The 13,831-nt window shown below is 50.2% G+C and overlaps 1 protein-coding gene across 2 annotated transcripts in view; it reads right to left on the reverse strand.

The window, feature by feature from the left end:
- Positions 1–13,831, reverse strand: part of LOC135898767 (uncharacterized) — a 168,996-nt gene that overhangs the window by 73,688 nt on the left and 81,477 nt on the right. The gene's annotated exons all lie outside the window — the stretch shown is intronic.

The following is a 13,831-nucleotide window of genomic DNA, read 5'->3' on the forward strand; positions in this document are numbered from 1 at the left end:
GTGGTGGGCCCCCCCCGAAAAAAAATCCTGGGTACGTGCCTGTCTTTGTGATTTTATTTTTTCTGTAATGTGTCTGATTCATGTCATAGTGTTTGTGTTTGACCTAGTGTGCGCTCGTTTAGGCCAATGCCGGTCGAGGCACACTCAAAATAAAGTATCTGTCTATATATCTATCTATTTTAAGAAAGTGTAGCGCCAGAGGCCGTGGCTAGACTCAACTTGAGGCCATGACTCAACTACTGCTACGGCCACGACCACTATAGTCTTCTCCGGGTGGCCCAGAAAGTCTAGAGGTAGCACAAACTTATCTGTATCCTCAAAGCAGGCTACCTTCTACAATCGCACCGACCATGCCTAACGATACTAACTGCAGTACCCACAGGTATACTGTAGGACGCAATTTCTGGGCACCATTCCTATACATAAGGACAAATATGAATCCTACGAGGTGCCGGCCGCTACCGCTGCGACCCTCATGTGCATCGAAACAAAATACCTAAGTCTGTTACCAAAAGGAGGTTCTATACAGAGAGGCGGCTGCTTCTCGTTCCCAATACAGGCGCTGAGCTTTCTAACTAAAGTTATTTTCGCTGAAGCGATCAAGGAATGGAACGAGATTTCATTGCCGCGCACCATGGGTCTTCGGAGGAGACGCGTGGAAGCGACAGCAGCACGGCGCGCAGATGTTCCGCGGCCTAAGCTTCCCGCTGATGCCCAGAAATGCGACACCGACTGCCACCAAAAGAACGACGTCTGCACGGCGTAGCCATATACGCGCTCCGCTTCCCGCTCCACGCGTGCCGCAATACATCGCCCTCAAGCGCATCGGTTCGCTGTTGTTTTCCGTCGAATATACCGCTCCAATAAATTTCTCACCACACGCCTGTTCGCGCACTTTCTTTTTTTTTCATTTCATCTAACACGCACATATACGCGCGTATACGCGTTTTCTTATATCGCCGCAACCTCTCAGCCCTCGCCCCATCACTCGGACCGCGATAGAGCGAGAAACGCACGGCGCTCTGCGAAAGCGAAATAGAAACGCAGGCAGCGGTCCGACAGTGATTGCAGATTGAAGTGGAATGGAAGGCCGAAGGGTGCACGGCGATAGAGCGCAATTGCCGGCGCGCTCGCGCGCGCGCGCGCGCTGGCGTGATTTATCGGCAGGTGCTATAGATTTCGAGGCGCCGCTGGCGCCGCTCGCTCGCGCAGGCAAGGGGTGGGAGGGGGGGGGGGGGGGTGTTTCTCGCCGCCGGCACAGCGACGAAATGTGTTCGCCGCCGCCGGGCCCAGCGGCCGGCAATTGTTGCATCTAGCTGCGGGCTGTGCGCGCGCCGAGGCAATTTTGTATCGATTGTAAATTCGAAGTCCGTCGCCGTCGTCGAGCGAGGGGGAAAAGGAAGCGGCCGCTTCACAGGCTGCGCAGAAGGAAGGGAGAAAGATGCTATTGGTGCTCTGTTCCCTATCGTGGTGTGTGCCCCTATGGGTGTTGTGCAACATCTATATTTGTCCTTCTTTCTTTCTTTCTTTCTTTCTTTCTTTCTTTCTTACTTTCTTTCTTTCTTTCTTTCTACATTATTGAACGAACGCGAGCTATCGCTTTCTCTACGTCCCTGCTTGGCGTCCCCTCCCCCTCTCTCCCCTTCCAACAACGTCCCTTTGTACCACTCGGCTTTCATATTATCGAAGCGGTATTCAAGTTCCTGTGTATCACTGCACCTGCTCCTCCCCAACCAATCCCTGGCGCCAATCCCTTCCTTATTGGCGAAAGGGAGGGAGAAAAAATATCAGCCCCGAGAGAAAACATCTGGCAGATAGGAAATGAGTCAATAGATTGCGGTTTTCCCGGGGACATTACAAACAAAGCAACGTACAAGCAAACAACCGGGCAAACAAAAGCACACGGTCGCCTGCGGCGGAGTCAAGGTTTTAAAAAAGCGAATCAAAAACGCGGTAAGCGAAGTGATTTTAGTGAAGTTGAGATGAAAAGCAGAAGAAGATTGGAAAGGAGAAGATTGGAGCTCGGCAGTGCTGGTTGCGAGGTGCTGCCTGCGGTTTCCTCGAAAATCGGGGCGCGTGAAAGCGAAGGTGCGAATCGATGATCAGACACGCGTACCGCCGCCGCCGCCGCGATTGGATGGCAGCAACAACAAACACTGCGGCGCCCACACCGCGCGGCAAGGTGGGAACGAGCGCGCGCGCGCGCTACAAATCTTTGGCAGAGAGTGGGTGTCGTGCTTTTGAGCGCGGCAGGAGTCGCGATAGGGTGTGGGTGTTCCTCCGGTACGCGCACATCGCCACGTAAATGCACACGCAAACAGCAGGGAGACACCGCGGGAGCAGTTTACCAATACTTAGGAAAGCAAAATGTACACTCGATTACTCGATATTTATGGAGATACCAATCTGTGCTGCTTGACGCGGTGCTACACGGATCGGGTGCGCATTGCGAGAAGTCGCACCTACATGCAGAAATTCTTCCTCTGTGTTGCTGACAAAAGAAGCAAAACAATAGTTTTATCCTATTCGATTTTGGAGAAAAAGTTTTCTTTTATTAGTTTTTGGCTGTCCGTCTTGTTGCTTTTGTCAAATCAACGGATGACACATGGAACGAGTTACGTTGAAATTACATAGAAAACGTAAGATCCAATCACCCGTGTCCACACTAAAATAAAAAAAAATAGGGTCAACGCAATGTTTTTTATTACGTGGTAAAAAACTGCTTGTCATACGTTCTAAGGCAACCCTACCCATCCTTATTACCGTCTTCTATCATAGGAGAATGAGGCCAGGTGCTGGCGATTCTGTATATAACAAATCTCAGCGGTGACGGTGCTCTCCTTGTCGATTGAAAACGTAGTAATAGAGCCTCGTGTGGGTTGTGCGCGTCTCTTTATGCTTCTTCTTGACTGTCAAGAATCGCGCTGCCATACAACGTAAACGTTTGTGGTACTGGTAGGGAATCATATAAACATGCACAACGGCGAAAAATACGGGCGTGCCCAGACGCTGCAGACCGGCACCGGTTTTCTTCTTGGTGATCTTTAATGCTCCGCACCAGGCGACATCGTGACGCACCCACTTGACGAGGTTACCACAGCGAGCACGGCACCAGAAACTAGCACCTCCAGGCCCCGAATACCACCTGGTGTTCAATTCGTCCGAGAACCGACACGCCTTCTCTACTATACGCCCTCAAGTCTACGGCACGGCTTCTTCGCCCGTTGGATCCCCGAGTCGTCAATCCGTGCCCCTAAGCCACGAGCAAGGGAGCCTAGGTATATACGAAATTCTGACAGGGATCACGGGAATTGCGTGAACGCATCCAATAAAGAAGCCAAGGAAATAGCTTCGGAGAAAACGATACAACGTCGAAGCTTTCAGCGTCACCCATGCTGATAAGAGCTCCGCGGTGAAGGAGAAACGAGAAAAAAAGACAGCGATAGATGCGAAGACAGAACGGAGAGAGGCAAGCGATCGAAAGGCATTATTCGTTCTCCTCCAAGAAACCAAACTGCGTCATGATCCGTGAAGCTTAGCGAGAAATGCGGGCGCCACGTGCAAAAGAAAAAAAAGAAAGAAGAAGAAGAGACAAAGAGAAGAAGAGGGAGCTACCGCAGCAGCCCCGATTCGGCGTCCCCCACCTCGCAACCCCCCGCTCACACAATTGTGTCCAACCTCGCACCCCCCCCCCCCCTCCCATACATTTATATGGGAAAGCGAAGACGCAACTAAGGCACGCGATGCAGTGTCTGCGGCAGGGGATATATAAGAGGGCCACCGCTAACAACAACACCGAACAACCACAACAACTGCACACTCTGGGAACGCGGGACGCCTGTATAACTCGCTGGCTGCATCAGGCGAAAGAGACCAGTGCTCCAGTCCGGGCCTCCAGGGTAGGAGCCCGGCGAGGGAGAGAAGAGAGACCCAGGTGCCGCAATCTTCCGTCGTTCCTCGTTGCAAATCCGGGCGTTTGTCAATAGCTCGAGCTGAAGCGGTAATCGGCAATGCTAAGCTCGGCCCCTCGGCTGGCGGCGGCGGTTCGTTGCTCGCTTTTGCAATACACCTCCCGCCTTGGCTTCCACTGACACGCGAGCGGGTGCCCGCGTTAGTGCCGATTCGCACGCACGCACAATTGCATCTCGCGGACAGAAGCCGGCGGGAAGAAGGCAGGCAGGCCCGTGCTTGGATGCAGCTGCGCCGTTCCATGGAGTGAACAACTCACGCAGCGCCAACTTCTTTTCCGTCGCTTTCGTAGGGGTCGATGGTACGACGAGCCCGTCCCTTCGTTTTCTCTCGCTCTTTTACTTTGCTTTCTTCAGGATTTCCATTCCCTTTGGTTTTTCCCGGCCGCCCGTTGTTCAAGCCCGATATAGCGTTGTCTCTATACTACGCCCGAAGAGAAACAACGCGGTGCCCCTGTTGTTTCATTTTACGGTCAGCCGAGAAAGGCGCGCAGGCGCTTTGAGTCGTCGCCTCGCAGGCGCGGACGAAGCAAGCACATATACGCGTCGCACCGAAGAGCGGCAGTCAGCGCTCGAGCTGGTGCGCGCAGTCAGCCGATGATGCGCGCCGCTGCACTCAAACGATCCGCGATCACGCTACGGCCTGGGCAGCCGACAACGTCGAGGCTGCGTGCGTTCCTGCGCCCCCACTGCCACCCCCCCCCCCCCCACAACCCTCTTGCATCTTCGCCGTCACCTCCGTAGCGCCGTCTCACAAATAGCACGTATACGGCGGCGCCAAAGCCGTCGTCGTCATGCAGCGGCGGCGCGAATTCGTGCCGCGCACCCTCATCACGGTGCTGCGATTCCGTGCGCCTCCGCCACACTTTCGCTGGAAAGACGAGAAAGTGTATCACGCGAACGGAAAATCAAACGTAGTAAGAAAGAAGAGGGAAACAGAAAAACCAACAGTATAACAGAGCCCCGCAAGTAAGGCGTCTGTCTTCCCCCCATGGTATAGCGTGCACGGCCTGCAGCAGGCCCCCGTGGCGAAGGTGGCCGAGACAAGCCAGCACGTACGCTCCGAGGACCCACGTTCGTGCGACTCGAGAAGGAAATCGCAGGGCCACGAGGCGAATCGCCCTTGCTGGGGAAAAATAAGAAGATCCAGGGCTGCGGCGGCAAACGGCGCGGACAAGAGAGGCATGGGAGCAGCGCTTGGGACTTCGAAGAACGGCACGCCATTATTCACCGCGTGCGCGCGCCTTGCGTTCGGCCTTAGTCGCTGGCTGGCCAGCGATGCAGGAGGTCTCCTCCGCGTGCCGCGGCCGGGCGAGCAAGGCAACCTCTTCGACACCACCAGCGGCGAGAGGAAAAGAAACAGAAGCGGCGGTTGTGTGTGCTAACAGCAAGACCTATGGCCGAAGAAAGGAACGTCGTGGGAGCAGCGCGGGCTGCCAAAGCTGCTTTTCTTGGCAGAGGCTTTGCTCAGTTCGAGTCTCACGCATCGCCGTATAGCTGCATGCCTCAAACTTGCTCTTCGAAAGTTTATGTATACAGCCGGTGTTCGGGAAATGAGATTTGCGGTATTGCGTGCTCACTTTTTCCTAGTGCCGACGCTGCAAGCTTCTTTTCTTGTTTCCGCAACTTTTACCTGTGTCAGTTTCCGAGATTTAATTGTATCTCGCATGTTGGGAGAAATGTATAGTGTATAGCCTAGACGAAAAGAAATATAGGACTGCAGCGTCTTGGGAACGGGCGCTCCGGGCTCCAATGCGTGCGTGTGAGGTAATCGTTAGCTCCTCGCGTGGCCTTCTCAAGAAAAACACACATACGAGGACGTACCCAAGTTCATTTCCTCTGTGTCAACAAAATAAAAGTACAGAAAGTTAGAAAAACATAGCGAAACAGAAAATATGGGATGGCGTGACCACCTTTCGCATAGAAGCCCATGCATGCAACATATCTCGGACGCTGCCTTATTTGCAACCTGGTCTTTCCCTCCTGTAATGAAACACCTCAAGTACGCGAATGCAAAGCGACAGGCTATTGGATATGCAAATCCATGAAACTATAGTGTAAGCGTACTACGGGAGATTTCTTCTTCGCGTGTCGTTCTGAAAGTAGCGACAGGTGCTATACCTATATAGCTTTGACCCGTGCGGGCACTACAAAGTGTACGCGCGGCCAATCTGCCTATTCGATCTCTGTTTCGCCCTCCCCGTGTCTTTTCGATCTGGCAACTTTCCCGTGGGTGCGCGAAGAGCTCGGCGGAGGTCTCTGCTCACCGACGTCCCAGGGGTTCATGCAGTTCTGTAGCAAGCGCGGCGGGACACACAACAGCCGGTAGAGTCCTCCGCGGGAGATCTCGGCGGGGCAAAGTTCAAGCTCGTGCAAGCTTCGACCGGACGTCGCATGGACACAGCATGCAGTCGCGAGAAGCAGCATGTGCTGTATCTTGCCGCGTGTTAGGCACACCTAGATCTCGCGAGTACCTTAACGTTTGGAATGCCCTTTATGTCCGATTTTATACGTCCGGTTCTCGGCTTAAAATCTATGCCTTCAACGAAATTTGGTTGCGCAGGACGAGAAGGACGTGACAGACACTTTGAATGTTCTAACACGTTCTGTTCATTTTACTTGTTGAGTAAGTGTTGACACCCACGTGTGATGCAGGCTGATAGCGAGGCGCCGGGAGTTGGAATTTAAAGTTATGAAGGAGATTTACTTCGCGAGAAACTGCCTCCAACAGTACGGCTTTTCTGAAAACCATATCTGCGTTTATTCTTTTTTAGTTTTTATTTCCAATGCGGGCAACGAACCAGGGCGCTGAGCGAATGTATTACGATAGGCAAATACTTCTAAGCTGTCACTTAGCCATCAGTCACTGCGAAAGTGCATTTTATATACTTCCTTTTAAATTCCAGAGCACATGGCGATCGGCGCGTTTGTCCCCATATGCGTCATTTGCGTATTCGACGAGGGAAATTAAGTTACAGCGGCATTCGTAACCTTCGTACTATGAACGCCAAGGAAGCTGCTGCATGCTGCATGCAACATTCGGCAACTAATCCATATCGACGCGTGCCAGCTGCTACAGTGCTGATGGTAGAAATGGGATGCTTTGGTCAGGCTTTTTTTTTTAAGTAAGCGTGCTGGCATTACTTTTAAATACATTTCAGCATTCTGTCGGAGCTATATAAGAGCTAAAAGAATTAATTCTCTACTGCTTACGGCAATTGCGTCCTAGGTGAGCGCAATTACGGTATATACTGACTCCCTCGTCCTCCCTTGAAGCACTTAAAGCAGTTTCTTTTGCGCGGTTCCTTTCTGACCTAATCCCCATGCGGCCAGCGTCACTGGGACGTCTGAGAGTTGTATATCTCGCTTTACAATCTCAAAGCGACGGCATGAAGATCCGTGTGCGCGCATTTTAACGAAGAACTGATTTCAGTACGTGTTCAACAGCATGCACTCGAAGAGTCTTTTACTCTTGCCTCCGGATATTTTTTTTATTATACTGCCGCTTATTAAGATGCTCATTTTCATTCAATCCATGCGAACTTGTTGCCAGAAGGTTGTAAAATGTGCGACTGAGCGTTCGGTATCAACTCACCTCCAGCAGAAATCAATCTGTGACTTTTATAGAAACAACTTTGCCAGGTTAGCCTAAGTAATGATGCCCGCAGTGTGACAAACATACGGTACGAGTTCTCGTAGTACGCTGCTCATGTACGACTTTGAATCTCATTTGCCGGCGTGTGCCCGCGTATGGCGAACTTCATTTATCGTCGTCCTTTGCCGAGCTCCGCGTGATATATAGAAGGCATAGCACGCTCCCTCCATTTAGTCCAGCTATGGATGCTCCGGCGACAGATCCCACGTATCGTTGAGAGTTCAACGAAAAAATTTAGTATGCTTCTCCGGATAGACGAAACAAGCAGCGAATTTATTATGAGCGAAGGTGGGCCAGCCTGTAACAATTTATTCCTATACGAACGAGCACGCATGCTGCGCGATTTAGGCCGCAGAATTTTTTGCGCAGAGTAGATATCTCTCAAATGACGTGCTGCATTCCACTGTGCATTAGTCTCAAAAAGGGTGCAGAATAACAAGTACATGTGCACAAAGCGTTCTTGAGCACGTTTTCAAACGCCCTTACAGCATTGCAACGCGGACCACGGTGGCGCCCTATACAAAGAGCCCTTCATTACAGTACTTTTTTTGTTTGTTTGTTTGTTTGTTTGTTTGTTTGTTTGTTTGTTCGTTTGTTTGTTTGTTTGTTTGTTCTTTATTTCCCCATTCTGCCTCATAAGGTTCCGCCATTTGTTGTTTAACAGGCAATTGAAAGATAATATATTGTTAAAGATAAATAAATCTAGACACTTCGGCGATTCTTCTAGCTCTGCGCTCATTTACTACGAGAGCAGTTACTCCTCCTACTGCCGTCGACGCCGCCAACTTAGTGCTGAACTCCTGCAACCCTGTGCAAACTCCCCAACTGAATTCAGCAACAGAGGCGACGACTACGGCTCAATAAAGACGTCGAATGCGCGACGAATATATGAGGACAACCGTGACAACTGCGACACGACTACGATGAGGGCGCGTCACAACGAGGACGCAGCACCACGATCACGGCGGCGGATCAGAGCTAGGGAAGTACACGGACCGGAAGAGCAAATTCGTGCTGTCACGCTCTTAACTGATGTCGCACTAAAACAATAACAGTAGAGTAAGGCTACACTGCTGATGGTCTGACCTAAAATCGCTAAATAAATCGCCAAGAATCAGGCCGGTCCTAATATGGATTTACTCTTTGATCAGCGTCAGCATGGCGGCTACCGTGGAATTTTATATACCGACGACTCTATGCAAGAAACGCGTCGACGCCGGGCGCTTGCGTGAGTAAACCAGCAAGCAAAATAAGTGAGGCACGCCGACAGCGCGCTCATTTCGATCGTACACCCTTTGAATCACGTGACAGCGCGCACGTCACTGCAGAGTGCCGCCATTTCAGTTGTATGTACAGAAAGCGGCCCTCGCACAACGGGGGAGGGAAGGAAACAATGTGCCGCATACGGAAGATCGCAAAATTGGGCCGGAGCTCTGCAGTCACGAATATGCGATCAGTCCTATATACCTAGCACGTTGTACATGGCGGCGCGAACAACAGAAACAGTTCAGTGGACCGGCCTATAACGGGTGCTGTTTGTTTTCGGCGTTCAATCCATACCGTTTGGCTTTCCACGCTTGAAGCGCTGCTTGACGGCAGACAACGGTCATGCGTGTTTGTCGTCGACGCGGAGCTCACGATTCCGCTGTTCCTCAAGCGCCGAAGGGAGGGATCGGCTCTCACTCGCTGTATGGCAGCGCCGCTGTTTATTCTTGCATATTTCTTTCTCTGCAGCCTTCTGTACGTTTATTGTTCTTTTTTTTCCTAAGTCACGTTTGGCTCATGGTTACTGGTGACAGTTGCCAGCAGCAGGCCACTGTAACCCAAACACATATCACCATTGCATTGCGGTCTTGATAATGGCAGCCGACCTCTCGGTCCAGTAACGACAAAGAAAGCTTCTCATTCGAAATAAAGCATTGTATACGCAACGTTATGTGCCTAATGTTTCAGTGCAGCTCGTGCAAAAAATTCTATTGCAGTGTTCTACAGTGTTGTTTGCGTTGATTAACTTAGTCGTATGAATTTTTTTCCGGCATGACTTAGAAGTTTGTAGACGTTCGTTTGTAGACGACTGTTTTAGGTAATCACGGGAATGTGTCCTATGGAGAAGGATGTATATCAGGGGGAGATTGTTCCGTTGACGGTTCGCTCACAGTCTGACCGGAGCGACGTCGGGATTACATACCCATTGTTTAGCTATACCTCAATTCATACATGCACGTTGAACATCTCACGTACCAAGGTCAAATCGATTATGTTGTTCCAATTACCATCCCTTACTTATATTTCTGGTTCTGTAGCTACTCTGTGCGGTGATGCTTTCATTTTTTTTATCTCGTCATGATAAACAGCAACTGTATCATGTCTGCCGCTGCTGTACGTCAGCTCTTTTCCTCACTCCTTACGCGGTTTGTGTATACGCTTCCGCAATTAATATAAAATAGAGCACTTCTGAAGCAATTACACGACCTGCAAAAGCCTTTGCAGCGATTAAACACTATCAACGTCCCTATACTATCGTCAAACACTTATCCCGATCCAGATTATTTCTGGCAGCGCGGCTTCCCTTAGTCTATTAATTGTACCATAAAACCCTTGCTGCCTTAAAATGGCACCCAGCGCTTACCGTGTAGCGCAGCAGCATTGCCGCTCGCCCATAGAGTGCTGTCCACGTGAAAAACGTGATAAGGCAAATTTTCCTCGTGGCGTAGCCCATCATCCGTTTCACGTATCCGACGACTGCAGCTCAATTCTTGCCGAAACACATTGTACGCGGCTACTCATGAAAGAAGATACCGCATGACACACATTTTGGCCAGGACGGCATAGCGTGGTTACGGCGCGGTGTGAAATAGACGCGCCAATGTCGGCAGAAGCTGCGCCTAAAGCACTTCGGAAATGCGCTCCATATACATGGAGGCAACTTAAGGTTACCGCTGTCTCATTTTTTTTTTTTTAGAAGGCCCTGTAGTGCCACCATCGAGAGAACTGTCTAAGCCACAGAGTCTATCCATCGCCGATTACGCAATCGGTAGTCTATGCTTGCCGGCGTGCCTCTCACAACTGTGTGGCTCCATCCGACACGGAGTACAAAGCCAAAGGGAGGGGGAGGTGGAACCAGCCGCGGCGCCTGGCCGGAAACGGGAGCACCGCCGCTTGTGGCAACACGGATTAAAAGGGAAAACGAGACGGCGCGCCGCGTAGAAGCGCGCAAGTCAAAGAAATGGCGCTATAGACGCAAACTGCGGTAAATAAGATAAATAAATGGAAAGGCAGAAAAAAGAAAAGAAAGATTAGGACGGAGAAGAAGAAGAAGAAGGAAGAAATGCAGCGAGGCAGGAGGTGAAAGGGAGTGAAGCCCGGAGAATAGGGCGTCCCCGGGTTCTCCTGCTATAAATTATGGCGTAATCTGGGATTCGGCTTGTGCAGCTATACGTTATAACGTGCCTCGCTGGCCGGTTCGCTGCTTTTCGAGCCGCGACGTACGGCGAGCCGCTCGCGCGAGTCCTCTCTCTGGCGCGGGCTGCTCTGTCGGCGGCCGCGGCAAAGTTGGGAGCTGAAGCGAGAAGCACTACACACACGCCGCACACAGGCCGAGGTGCGTGTGGGCCCGGTGGGGGGGTACTGGGAGCGGACCGTGACTGGGGCTGAGACGGAGAGGAAGGGAAACTTGAAAGGCAAAAATAAAACGGTAAGAAAACGTGACGAAAACTGACGTCGAGGCTGCAGCTCTCTTTTCGAGGTGCCAAAAGATTTTAGTTGTCTTGTTGGTACTCTTCCGCTACGTCGGAGAAAGAGGGAAAGCAAACACAAGGAAACGGCGTCGAGAGGCGTAACGCGGACCCTATAGAGTTGCTGAGTAGGGTTAACTTTTCGCGGGCGCAGCATCGTTGTTCGAAATCAGGACGCATGAATCACGCGCCTCTCCGTATTACTGTGCGCCCTTTCGGCTCTATTTAGCCGTTATTCACCCGTTCCCCTCTCTGACTCTTCTATTTTTGCCGCTTTTCTACGTACGTTAAGAACTGACTCGAGAAATTGCAAGCTTGCTTTCGGATAACATGCTACAATCGCCTTAAAAGTGCGGACCTCGCACGAAAAAAAGAATTAGAGAGAGGGTGATAGATGAATACCATGGGCTGATTACTCAATCGGTTGCGGCTGACTTCTCAATCTGCGTAAGTCATTTCTCTTCCTTTCTTAAAAGGGATATAAAAAATTGAGGATTCATTCACATTGAGAATAAGGTGCAACAATCAACATTATCAATCGTAACGAAGAACACATTGAAGACCACACATTAGGTGTTCGTGCGTTGCGATGGTTGCTCAAGAATGCAATAAGAGAATGTAGATCAAAACGTCATGGCTGAGAAACGCGTGGCAGGCTGGCTGAAGAGCGCAGTAAATTAATGTGAAGGTCGCAAATTTACGTAACGAGCGCTCGCTTTACCAAGACCAAAGGCCTAAATAACAAAGGTTTTTGTTCTTAAGACCTATTTGCCGGTAACCTTCGCTCATGATATATTTTCACCATCACGAACGGCTGCAGCACCCGCTTTTACAAACCACTCCAGGGGAACTTCTAGTGGGCCCCCATCTGTGATACAACATACATCTGAGTTCAAGTTAACAAAGGGGTGGCACCACGGGTTTGAAATTCCCGAAGAAACTTCCTGCGACACAAATATCCATATCTAAATAGCGCACCGCGCTTACCTAGGCTCTTCTACAAACTTATATTTATTTTCTACACGCATAATTCTGTCCTCATCTCCATTTTCTATCTCCCAACTACCTACTGCTGGAATGACACAGTGCAGACTGCACATTTTGGAAGTGCTATATACCCAGAGTACACGAATGGCACCCTCACCGGTCGGCTCTATTTCAAGTGTCGTCATCGCGCGCGCTGGCGCCCCCCGAAGCCGCACGCGTAGCATCACGTGTCAGCGACTACCGCAGTGTTAGCAGCAGCAACAGCGGTTTTGTTCTAGTTCAATATCGCCGTTCAAACTGCCTTGTAGTTTGATTTTCTGTTTTTGTCCTGTACTGCAAATATTTTATATTGTATATTGTACATTGTAGAGAAGCCACAGCTGGAGTCACAGTCACATCAAAGGATACAGCGCACAGCGGTGGAGTCCACAGCGCCGACTCCTGATAAATTGTCCGAAGAAGACGGGCAAGTGGTTATGATGCTTCAGTACCTCATAAATACCCTTCGTGTACTTTTAAGTAAGTTGCATACTCCGTCAGCGCGAAGTGCAGTGCAAGTGCTAGATGCTCTTAATCCCATGCTTGCAAGTCGCGAGTAAACCCCGTAGCTCACCCGTAGCCTCCTATTCGCGCAAGCACCACAGGCTCTTTGGTCGTCCCGGATGTCTACGCAGATCACCAGCTATGGAACTCCCTTTTGGTGTCGCGGTGCTTCTCTGCACGCACAGTCATCACTTTCTTCCTCTTTTCTTCTATTTATTCCCCTTTTCCCTACACCCAGTGCAAGGTAGCAAACCGGACGCTCGTCTATAGTTGATCTCCCTGCCTTTCCTTTCTTTGCTCTCTCTCTCTCTCTCCACTCTTTTCTGTTGTACCAACTAGGCCTTGAAAGTAATTATAACGAATAAATAAATAAGTATAAAGACGCGAAGAAGCAAGGACCCTCAACTTTCGAGAGTAAAGTTTGCACCAGTGTTGGACTTCTGTCGCTCACCTATAGAACCTTGACAACGACACCTCGCTTGCACGCATGAGAAGGTGCGTCGATTGTGGTTTCATTTTAGTAGATGTTTATTTTAACGATAGAAAGATGGGAAGATGTTTCAAAAGATTCTTCTGTGAGCACGGAAGAACAACCTTGACATAAGGCTTGACGTTCTTGGAACCTACCAGCCTATATATGACCACACGTGGCCGGCTAAGCAATCAACGCTTGTGCATATGTGCGTGCATACAGCGAACTTTTCTTGTCTCTTTATATTCATCATTTAACTCCTCTTCCCCAATTTTCATTGCAGGGAAGCTTGTTTAACCTGCCTGCCTATCCTTTATCAGTTCTGCCTCACCGCTCCTTTTCTCTCTCTCTCTCCCCCTCTCTTTCAATCGGACCGGCTGTATTTGAAGATTTCGAAAACCATCAACACACTTGAAATCAAACAAACAAATAAACAAACAAGCGCGCAAGCAAACAAACAAACAAACAAACA

Source organism: Dermacentor albipictus, chromosome 3 (assembly GCF_038994185.2).
Source record: "Dermacentor albipictus isolate Rhodes 1998 colony chromosome 3, USDA_Dalb.pri_finalv2, whole genome shotgun sequence".
Classification (NCBI taxonomy): Eukaryota; Metazoa; Arthropoda; class Arachnida; order Ixodida; family Ixodidae; genus Dermacentor; species Dermacentor albipictus.